This window comes from Cebus imitator, unplaced genomic scaffold (assembly GCF_001604975.1).
Source record: "Cebus imitator isolate Cc_AM_T3 unplaced genomic scaffold, Cebus_imitator-1.0 Scaffold111, whole genome shotgun sequence".
NCBI classification, from domain to species: domain Eukaryota; kingdom Metazoa; phylum Chordata; class Mammalia; order Primates; family Cebidae; genus Cebus; species Cebus imitator.
Window position 1 is genome coordinate 509119 of NW_016107426.1, and position 11450 is coordinate 520568.

Here is an 11450-nt window from a genome sequence, read left to right on the forward strand (position 1 = left end):
GTGATTTTTAGCAAATCTTACAGGTGATTCTGATGAATGATAAAGTTTGAGAATCATGACTCTGGACTGAGGAACATGTACAAAGGCACGGAGAGAATGTGGTCTTGTCCAAGCTATACTCCAAATATGAGAATGGTGATCCTAGTGCCTGTCGGAGACGGCCACACCAGACCTAGTTCGATTCTTGTTTAACAGAAAAATAGAATAGGAAAAAACAGAGTATATGCCAGCCCTATGCTTCGCATTGTTTCTCTTATCTAATCCTTACTACAGCTGTATTATTAATGTCATATCCATTTCACAAATACAGAAGTTGAGGTTCTGAGAGGTTACAGAGCTTGCCCAACCTCACTCAACTAGTAAGTACCAGAACTGGGATTTGAACCCAGTTCTCTCTGACTCCAGAACCCAGTGAGTTTTCTATGGCAGCCCGCTGCTTCCAAGAAAAACAGCTCAAGATAAAGAAGTGAAGGCATTTCAGCACCTCCCCTCACTAAGACTCCGGGGAATGGAGCATGCCAAGCGAGCAGCCATTGTTTGATGTCCCGTGACCGAAAAACTGACTTTTTGACTTTATTATTATGCCTTTGGAGATGGAGCCCAAAATGAGCAAATTTGCCTTTAGGTATGAGAGACGTTCCCTATCAGATAATGATTCCAGCTGTGCGTGGGAGGAGTACTCCGAGGTCCCCCGAGCCTTAGACCAGAACAGATCCAGCTCTCTGTTGCTTGCTTATCAGAGGAAATGTCCTTATATTAACATCCCTGGAGAGAAACATCTGATAAAGGGCTTGTAAACCAGTTCCCACCACATGATAATGAGGTATAGTATTGTCAGTGAATGAAGATGAGAAAAAAAAATTCCAAGTGGTCAGTGCTTAGCAGCAGAAAGAAGCACTCGGAAGAGGCATGGTTAAACTTTTGTCTAGAGCAGTATTGTGTGCTGTGTGTGCGCAACGTGGGTTGAAGATCAACGGAGGTAAAATTGCAGTGCTTGCCCTCGAGCGGGCCCTGGGGTGTGCTGGTGCTCATTCTGTTTTGTCTGGTTCACATATAAAGAGCTGCTGGTCAACCTCGTCTATTTTTATCAGGATGAAAAAATTCACTGTGGCAGGCACCATGCTGAATTGCTCAAACCCTGATGCTCAGCATACGCTGAGATTATTTTGTTGATGTTTGCACAGAAACTGAGAGTCACCATTGGCACATGAAACTCTTCCGCTGCCTAGAGCGTGAAATGGTCCCCAAAAGACAAGGTATGTTACGAAGGATGGCCACCCATTCTGCTGTGGCCGTTTTGAGCCTGTCTACGCAGAGTGCTATGCAATCTGTGGGAACATATTGGGACATATTAGTGTTGACCGTGTGCAGATGACCTATGATGGGAAGTGCTGGTGTGCTGCAGAAGCGTGCTTTTCTCGTGCCTAGCATAAATCCTTCTTGTTGTATGTCTCTTCTTCCCCAAAGTCAGATTTATTACTCAAAAATATGCAGCCTCAGTAAAGACATCCATGCCTCTAATTCTTCCAGTTATGCATTTCGATCAGCTTGATCAAGAAACACCAGAAAAAGTATCTGAATGGACAAAAGCAGGTGGTCAGCAGATCAGTGTAGACAGTCTCTCCTCTTGTCCCCTGCTTTGAACCACAAGGGTTCTGGCCTTTCAGGTGATGCTGATGACACCCTTTCTCAGAAATTGGATAATCTGAGTCTCTCCAGGCAAGGAACATTTTTATCAATGAAGAATTTTGGAAAGACGGAGTAGAGCGTTAATCCCTAGAAGACCCTGAAGGATGGGGTGGGCGCGAGATTACATGACATAGTTCTTCCTCAAATTTGGTGATAAAAGCATCTTCAGCAGCAGCCCGGTGAGAAGGATATTCCAGCCAATCAGCATTGGGTATCTGATAACATGTTTGAAAATAAGAACAAGCTAAAGCAGTCTTGCAAGTAAAAGTTACTGACCTGATATGGACTGGGCACAAGACGAACAGTGTTTCTGCTCACGGCAACCACCCAGGCCCTGCAAGCAGTAGAAGGCTCCAGAAATTGGATCTGGACCATGGGCCTTCAGGGTATGCTAATGATCAGACACAGGCGTAGGAAAATCCCCTGGGGTTTTTGTCAGACTTGAAACCAGAGCAACATGCTCAAGATTCTGTGGATTCTTTGGCTTTGTCCAACATCACAGTAGCTTCAGTGGATGGATGAAGCAAGCTGAGGTCATCCTTATATTCCCTGCAAACTCTGAAAAAAACGGAGGCAGAAGATTGTGAGCAAATCAGCAGTATGGAAACTTTGAACTCTGCTGCATCAAACTGCAGAGTCCTTAAAGTGTCCAAGTTCAGAATTTTGTCTAGAAAAAAATCATGCCTGAAGAAAAACTGGTATATCTGCCAGGACTCAGGCAATCCAAGTCTCAGTCCAGACCTCAGAAGGTCAGCTGATGTCACTGACAATGGAAACTACAACATCAAGTTCAGGCAGTGTCCTGTGAGTGACAAGACCTGGGTGTACCATCGTGAAGGGAGGGGATCTAGATCTCATCACCATTCCCACAGGAGAAGTAGAAAGTCCCACTCTGACAATATCCCAAATATTCTTACAGAAAGAGAATAATCTCCCAAGGACGGACCGCAGCTCTACATCTCCCATAACTACGGGTAATTTATGTGGAATAAAAGTGCCCAGGAAATCCAAGCATACATCCAGAAGGCAACCTCTATAGACAGCATGCCCATCCACTTCCGACCATTCATATGTGCCCAGGAGTGAAGAGATTTCTGGGATTTCTGGTGTTCCTCCTTCTCGTCCCTCTTCTGACTCAGAACAAAAGAATATTTTCTTGGACAAGTCGGTCCCTCCACCCCAGCCACAGAGATACGCCGACTATCTTGTCCAACTTCTGCACTCCCTGCTGGTCAGTTTGGTTAGAGGACAGCTCAATTCAAGAAAATAGGCGGACACAAGTGCAAAAACTATTATTTCTTAAGATAGTCGCTGTGGAGATAATGTGTTTAAAATGTAGCATTAACCATCAAAATCCTCTTTTTTTCTTACATAAGAAAATTGCTAAAATAAAGTGTTTTGCCTTTGTAAATGAGAAGTCGACTGCTGTTTACAGCACCTGATTAACATTTGAAAGGTGTACTTTCTCCTGTTTACCCTCCTCAGATGGAACCTAACAGAAATGTGGCAGCTTCACACAGCCACTTTGGTCTCCATCCTTAAGAGAATACTCAAGAAACTACCTCAAGGTGATTGAACAGGGGTGTTGATTTTAGAAGATAGAAAACTCCAGCCACCTCGGTAAAGCAATAGTGACTGTCATTCAGGTCAATTGGACTGGCTGAGGTCCGGATTAGTCCAGCCTGTGAGGCAGAGGGCAAAACTTAGCCACCTCTACTGGGGCTTCCTGGGCAATCGCAGTTAGGAGTTAAAGTCCTAGCTTTCCTCTCTCAGGGAATTGAGCCCTCTGTTAGGGATTAACTCTGAGTCCAGGGGACTCCAAATTGAATGGGGCTTAAACAGATTTAAGCAGAAAGCAGTGATGTGTCAATCTCACCTCTCAGCCGCTTGCCCCGCAGCACCCTGCACGTCCTAGATGGTGAGTTTCTGGCAGGTACAGATGTGACCGATTCACCTCTGCATCCCAGAGGAGGGAGCATTGTTTTCATTGCTGTGAATCATGGTTTATCAATGCTGCCCCTTGTTCTGTACCAGGATGGGGCTGAGCGCAGTGCACTCTCTACACCTGAGGTCAGCAAGCTGCCACCCACAGGAAAAACCCAGCCCACTATGTCTTTTGCCAGTGAGCTTTCATTGGGACACACACACACACACACACACACACACACACACACACACACAGTATTTTTATGATTACAAGAACGGTAAATGATAATTATCAAGAAAAAAGATATGAAAATTACCATACATTGTGATTCTAATCATGTTTAAATGCTTATAAAAGAAAGGGGCCAAGTGTGCGGTGGCTCACACCTGTAATCCCAGCACTTTGGGAGGCAGAGGCAGGCAGATCACTTGAGGCCAAAAGTTCAAGACCAGCTTGGCCAACATAGTGAAACCCTGTCTCTACTAAAAATACAAAAATTATGTGGGCATGGTGGTAATGGCATCCACCTGTAATCCCAGCCACTGGGGAGGCTGAGGCAGGAGAATCACTTGAACCCAGGATGCAGAGGTTACAGTAAGCAGAGATGACGCCACTGTACTTCAGCCTGGGTGACAGAGTAAGACTCCGTCTCAAAAGGAAAAAAAAAAAGGAATACTCCAAATGTTAAAATAGCTTCTCTCTCAATCCTTTATAAGAACTATGTTCATGTCACAGTTGAAGGAGCGGAGTGGTTGCCTCTAGAGGAATCGTGGGTGGCTTATTCCAATTACTCATACTGCTATATATTTCTCTATAATCCCACCCCTTGCTCTCATCCCAGGAAGTGGGAGGCAGGATCCTGAAGGAAAAATTCAAAGAATATCACTGAGGCTCAGATATATCCCCCGTGCCCAATGCCACAGCACTGCCACCTGTCACGGACATTGGACCTCTGGGAACTAAGGACGGAGGTGGGCGTTGGGCTTCCCTGAGAGACCTGGTCCATTGAAAGCCTAGAAAGATCATCTTGCAGGTGAAGCTATCTACAAAATTTGATTTAGAATTTTATTTTTAAAAACCTGAGCCATCCCAGATCCAAGGCCACCGGGCTGTGAGCTCCTGTCAGGGGAATTCGGAACTTTCCTGGTGCTGTCTCGGACCCGCAGCGTTCATTTCTGCCTTACCCCCTTCCCCAGTTCAGGATTACTTTGTAAATCAAAAAACACAGTTTCCTTCTGTCGTTAACTGATCTGATAGTTCTTTATGCCCACAGTTCACCCGGATCCTGTTTGAGCCGGTTGGTGACCCAGCCATTGGCCACCATGTTCCTGCCTCCCTGGTCTCTACCCTGCTAGCCACCACCTCTCAGATTGGAACTCCCACAAGCCAGCACTGTCACAGCAGCTCTGGGCCCTGTCCTCAGCACGCGTACAGCACGATGTTTTGTTGGTGAAAGTGGTGATCCAGAGGAAGCGGTCAGATTTTATTACTGGTGGCGGCATCAGCAGGAGTTTGACTTGGTCCTGGCCATAGTTCATAATGCAGAAACTAGCTCAGACAATTCAAGTGCTTTTTATTTGTTGCTGTTTCTGTCTCTTTGACTGCACTGGCCACCTTCTTTTGTCACCAAGCTTTGCTGTTACTGTTAAATGTTGTCTCAAATGGAAGCTCTTGGATTCTGAACAGAGTCAGATCCATCAGTTGTGCCTTAAATGCCCCAGCTCCCAGGGGTTCTTTCATATGTGTGGGTGCTTGTGAAATCAGAGGGAAATGTCTCCAGCAGCACTGCCAGCTCCCTGCCCAGAGCACTTTAAACTTTATCTCCAACTCCTTAAGCGGCAAATTCCACCTACCATTAGGCTCTAAGGTGATTTCATTTTCAGGCAATTTGAGGCATCTGGAGTAATTCAGGTCTCCTATCCCTGGTGCTGTGTCTAGTTCCACTCTGAACTGGCTTATGGAATGGAAATGACTTGTAAGCAAACCACTGCCATGAAACCACATGTGACCTGGATCTCCTGCCTGGGTCCCTAATGCCAGACTAGCCTGGCATCCCAAGGACATAAAGGCAATTACCCTGCAGGAGGGCCAGGTCCTTCTCAGTAACTGTCACAGAGACTATGAGAGGCGCTGTTGTTGTAAAGTGTTGTGAGCAGATGTGAAAGGACCCAGCCTGGGGTCTTGGCTTAGCCTGGGCCCAAGCCAGAGATGGTGGACCTTGGGTGGTAACCGAGGGGCATCAGCCAGACTTCAGAGGGAAAGAAGCCTGAAGGACTGATGTCAAAACCCCTAGCTGCTGGAGCGCTACCTCCTGCCAAGCTATGAGATGGCTCCTTAATCATGTTGTGCTTAATCAGCAGAGACCATCTGTGAACACAGCCAGGAGAGATGGGGTCAGACAAAGCCAGACTCCCTTCCACTCACTGGGCCTCAGCTCCCTCAATTGTATTCTGAGAAGATTGGATCAGGTGATCTCCAATTTTATTTCTGGTCCTATGAACCCACTAGAAGGCCTCTCCCATTCTATCATCAGACAGAATAATAATCTTATCTAAAAGCACATCATGTGAGAAACAAAGTAGATAACATGCGTAAACCGTTCTGTGAAGCAATAAGCCTTACGCTTATAAGATGAATTGCTATTAATGATCATGATTATGGTGCTGTCTCCCGGGCTGTTAACCATTATACTCTGTTAGATAATGCTGCTGTGACTGTCACTTACATCTTGCAAGCCTACTGCAATGTTCCCCTACATTGTCACAATGTTTTACACTCCGCCACCTCAGTCACTGTCAACTGTAGCACTCTGCTTTAAAAAATGATTTTGGGGGCCGGGCGCGGTGGCTCACGCCTGTAATCCCGGCACTTTGGGAGGCCGAGGCGGGTGGATCATGAGGTCAAGAGATCGAGACCATCCTGGTCAACATGGTGAGACCCTGTCTCTACTAAAAATACAAAAAATTAACTGGGCATGGTGGCACGTGCCTGTAGTCCCAGCTACTCAGGAGGCTGGGGCAGGAGAATTGCCTGAACCCAGGAGGCGGAGGTTGCAGTGAGCCGAGATCGCGCCATTGCACTCCAGCCTGGGTAACAAGAGCGAAACTCCGTCTCAAAAAAAAAAAAAAAAAAAAAAAAAAGGTTTTGGGCTGGGCAAGGTGGCTCACGCTTGTAATCCCAGCACTTTGGGAGGCCGAGGTGGGCAGATCACCTGAGGTCAGGAGTTTGAGACCAGCCTGGCCAACATGGCGAAACCCCATCACTACTAAAAATACAAAAATTAGCTGGGCATGGTGGTGCATGCCTGCAGTCCCAGCTACTGGGGAGGCTGAGGCAGGAGAATTGCTTGAATCCAGGAGATGGAGGTTGCAGTGAGCCAAGATTATACCATTGCACTCCAGCCTGAGTGACAGAGCAAGACTCTGTCTCAAAAAATAATAGGTTTTATTGTCATGATTCAGGTACAGTGAGGCCAATGGATGAAATGACTGCCATCAAAAAGATAGTTTGTCAATGAGAACACATGGACACAGGGAGGGGAACATCACACACCGGGGCCTGTTGGGGGGAAGTGGGCAAGGGGAGGGAGAGCATTAGGACAAATACCTAATGCATGCGGGGCTTCAAACCTAGATGATGGGTTGATAGGTGCAGCAGACCACCATGCCACATGTATACCTAGGTAACAAACCTGCACATTCTGCACATGTATTTCAGAACTTAAAATCAAAATTTTAAAAAAATTTAAGAAAATAGGCCTGGTGTGGTGGCTCACACCTGTAATCCCAGCACTTTGGGAGTCCAAGGCAGGTGGATCACAAGGTCAAGAGATGGAGACCATTCTGGCCAACATAGTAAAACCCCATCTCTACTAAAAATACAAAAATTAGCTGGGCGTGGTGGGAGCCTGTAGTCCCAGCTACTTGGGAGGCTGAGGCAGGAGAATTGCTTGAACCTGGGAGGCGGAGGTTGCAGTGAGCCAAGATTGCACCACTCACTGCAGCCCGGCGACAGAGAGAGACTCTGTCTCAAAAGAAAAGAAAAGAAAAGAAGAAAAGAAAAGAAAAGAGAAAAGAAAAGAAAAGAGAAAAGAAAATTCACCCAGGAAAACCTGCAATCCACCAAAAAAAAAAGGTCATTACTCACAGTTCCTAAGAGGCCACACCATGCCAGGCAAGGCCACATGGGGAAGTGCCAGGGTTGGTCACGAGCCGGTGGGAGCAAAGGGAAAATACAGGCAAGAGCTTGCATCATGCTTTTCACAGGACGGCATGGGCAAGGCAGGGCAAGCAGGCTTAGGGTCGGCTAGTTTGAACAATTTCAGTGGGCTCTAGAACGTGAGGGTTGTCCCGACTTGCCTGTTACCTAGCTCTCGTAAGGGAGGTGGCTGGTATTGAGAGGAGTTAGCTAGCTTGCTTTAGGTAGACAGCAAAGGAAGGGGTTTTGGAAAGCCCTTTGTATAATCAGTAGGCTCCCCCAAAAAAGTTTCTTCTCCTTTGTGGGCATAAACACAGTGTGCCCCCCTCTCTGCTGCACAAAGCTTTCCTCTTTCACTTACTAAACTTTAACTCCAACCCCACCCTTGTGTCTAAGCTTCTTAATCATCTTAAACATAAAACAAAAAACTCCAGGTATTATCTCAAACAGCAAAAAGCTGTCACATCTGAATACATTAGCAACTGCAACAGTACGGTCTTGGATTGGTTGGTTTGCCTACGAAAGGCGTGCTCCTGGGCAAGTTGACTGCTATCTCTTAAGAAGTCCCTAACCCCGATATGGAGTTCCTTTGGGAATCCACAAGGCCCCAAGCTGCCAAAGCATCCGAATAAAAAGACATGCTTACACACCCCAGCTAAGTATTGCTCCTATCACCGTTGACCTGATTGAAAATGAGAGTTCACAGTTAAAAGAGGTCTTTCTCCACCCTTCATTCTTCATTCGACAAGCATCTATTAAGCACCCATTATGAGCTGCACATTATGTTAAGCCCTAGGGTACAAAGAAGAAAAACAGTCCTTTTATTTAAGTGTGGGTAACATAATGAAATAAGTTACAAAACCTGTGGTAAATGTTATGACAGCAGGGCTATTCCATAATGGGAGAGGCCCCAAGCAGCCCAGAAGGGACCCTATTCCTCAGTGCCTCTCCTTCCCTCCCCTAACTCCACAGTGTGGAGCTCAGGAAGCCAGCCTATGGAAAAAGAGCTAAATTCTCTTCGTCTTCTCCCATTGGTTCATTCAATAAAGTCCTTCAGAATAAAACCTTTGAGGCTAGGTGCGGTGGCTCACACCTGTAATCCCAGTACTTTGGGAGGCCGAGGCGGGTGGATCACGAGGTCAAGAGATCGAGACCATCCTGACCAACATGGCGAAACCCCATCTCTACAAAAGATACAAAAATTAGCCAGGCATGGTGGCACACGCCTATAAACAGCAGCTAGTCGGAGGCTGAGGCAGGAGAATCTCTTGAACTCCGGAGGTAGAGGTTCAGTGAGCCGAGATTGTGCCACTGCACTCCAGCCTGGTGACACAGCAAGACTCCGTCTCAAAATAAAATAAAATAAAAATAAAACCTTTGAAAAAAATGTTTCTCCCTTTCCGTTTCCTAGAATTAACCATGAAAAAAATCAAGCATTGGGGCCAGGCGTGGTGGCTCATGCCTGTAATCCTAGCACTTTGGGAGGCCAAGGCAGGTGGATCTCTTGAGGCCAGGAGTTTGAGACCAGTCTGGCCAACATGGTGAAACCCCGTCTCTACTAAAAATACAAAAACTAGCCAGGTGTGGTGGTGTGCACCTGTAGTCCCAGCTACTTGGGAAGCTGAGGTAGAAGAATCACTTGAACCCGGGAGGCGAAGGTTGCAGTGAGCCGAGACGGCACCACTGCACTCCAGTCTGGGTGATAGAGTAAGACTCTGTTTCAAAAATAAAAAAAATAAAAAAAGAAAGAAAGAGAAAGAAAAAGAAAAGAAAATCCGGCACTGGAAGCAGCAAAACTATGTGTGTGCACGTAAATGTCCCTTGCAGAGTTATCAAAATAGAGAAGAAAACACCAACATCAGTATCTAAAACCAATTGAGTAGTTGAATGAAGTGTAGAATATCTACCAAGGGACGTTATAAAGCAAACAGAACTCTATACTGGATTAGAGAAAGCACCAAATCTAGAGTCAGACTTCCTAACTTCAACTTTATGGGCAAGCTAGTTAAGGATTCCAACTCTCAGTTTTTCTGTTTGTCAATTGGGGGCAGCTAACAGTAGTCACTACCTCATGGTGTTGTGCGGAGATTAAGATAATACAGGTAAAGCATTTAAGCACCTACGATGGCGCTCAGGAAATGTGGGCCATTACCGTTATTATCAATGTGAGGTCAAGGAAACGGGGTGATTGGGTGGACCTAATAAAACATGAAAAACCTTCCTAGCAGTCTTAAATGAAAAAACAACAACATAAAGCAGTATGTAGACAAGTTCTGACCCTCTGAAAAATATATGTGAAATACTTAAATAGATAGCATTGTCATTATGAATAATATTTAATGAAATATTTATTTTAATGTTATTACAAATCTCTCTTTCATAAAAAAGGAAAAAAGGGGAATATAAAAATAAAAATGTAGGGGAACACCAGAAGCAATTATATATTAAGAAATTTTAGCTGGGCGCGGTGGCGTGTGCCTGTAGTCCCAGCTACTTGGGAGGCTGAGGCTGGAGGATCGCTTGAGTCCAGGAGTTCTGGGCTATAGTGCGCTATGCCAATCAGGTGTCTGCACTAAGTTCAGCATCGATATGGTGATCTCCTGGGAGTAGGGGACCACCAGGTTGCCTAAGAAGGGGTGAACCGGCCCAGGTCAGAAACAGAGCAGGTCAAAATCCCACGCTGATCAGTAGTGGGATGGCGCCTGTGAATAGCCACTGCACTCCAGCCTAGGCAACATAGTGAGACCCCATCTCTAAAAATAAAAAAATAAAAAAGAAATTTTAAAAACAGCAAAAATAAAGTTATGCTAGGAATCATATCGGCAGAGTTGACAAGCCTAAACCATCTTCAACTTGGAGAAGGGCTTTTTTTTTCGAATATGAAACCTCTCATTTATCTCAATATTTGCTAATAACATGCTGATAGAAGCTAGCTTCAAACTGCAGATCGATGTTGTTGGAACTGGGAAGAGGCAGCCGATCCAGACAGACCAGAGAGAAGGGAACAGAAAACCACATACTAAATACTGACCTGGGTTTATTTTATACGTGTAGCATAAGCTCAAATATGCAAAACTAGAAATATGGATATAAAGGACTGAATGGTAGGTGACTTTGGCTCAGAAAATCATAGATGATACCCAATTTCTTCTTTATGCTTTACAGATTTTTCTACAACTGTTGTGTAATACTTTCAAATTGAGGGGAAAGGGACTTTAAAAACTATTAATTTTTTCTTTTTAGAGCAAGGGATAATTAATGAGAAGAGAGCAGGGAGCATGCACAAGCCAGCAATGTCACAAATGTCATAGTGCATGTGATTGTTTATTCTAAAACGTCCCAGAGTTGGAAGCTAAAAATAGAAAAAGCTAGGGGCAGAACTGGGGGAGGCAAAGTGTCCCACCAAAAGGGTGGTGAGCAGGGCAAACTTCAGTTGGCTACAGGAGTGGGATGGCTTGGAGCGAGGCAGGTTGGCTCAGGGCTGTCCCTGAGCAATAGGATCTGCATAGGAAGAGGTGCTCCCCCAGGACCCAGCTTGGAAGGCCTTTAGGGACAGCATTACTTAAGGAGTGGGAGAGCTGTTGTAAAGGTTCGCGGTAGGAACCGGCTTCATTCAGTTTGATCCTAAAGTAAGAAG

The 11450-nt window shown here is 45.5% G+C and overlaps 1 long non-coding RNA gene across 3 annotated transcripts in view; it reads left to right on the top strand.

The window, feature by feature from the left end:
* LOC108311061 overlaps positions 1-3100 on the top strand; it is a 130521-nt gene extending 127421 nt beyond the window's left edge. The window contains exons 3-4 of one of the 3 annotated variants that reach the window (XR_001828029.2): positions 1185-1256; positions 1468-3100. This is a non-coding gene — a long non-coding RNA (uncharacterized LOC108311061). The remainder of the gene's footprint in view (positions 1-1184; positions 1257-1467) is intronic. The other 2 variants (XR_005201807.1, XR_005201808.1) reach the window with 2 other exon arrangements.
* The last annotated feature ends 8350 nt before the right edge of the window (positions 3101-11450 follow it).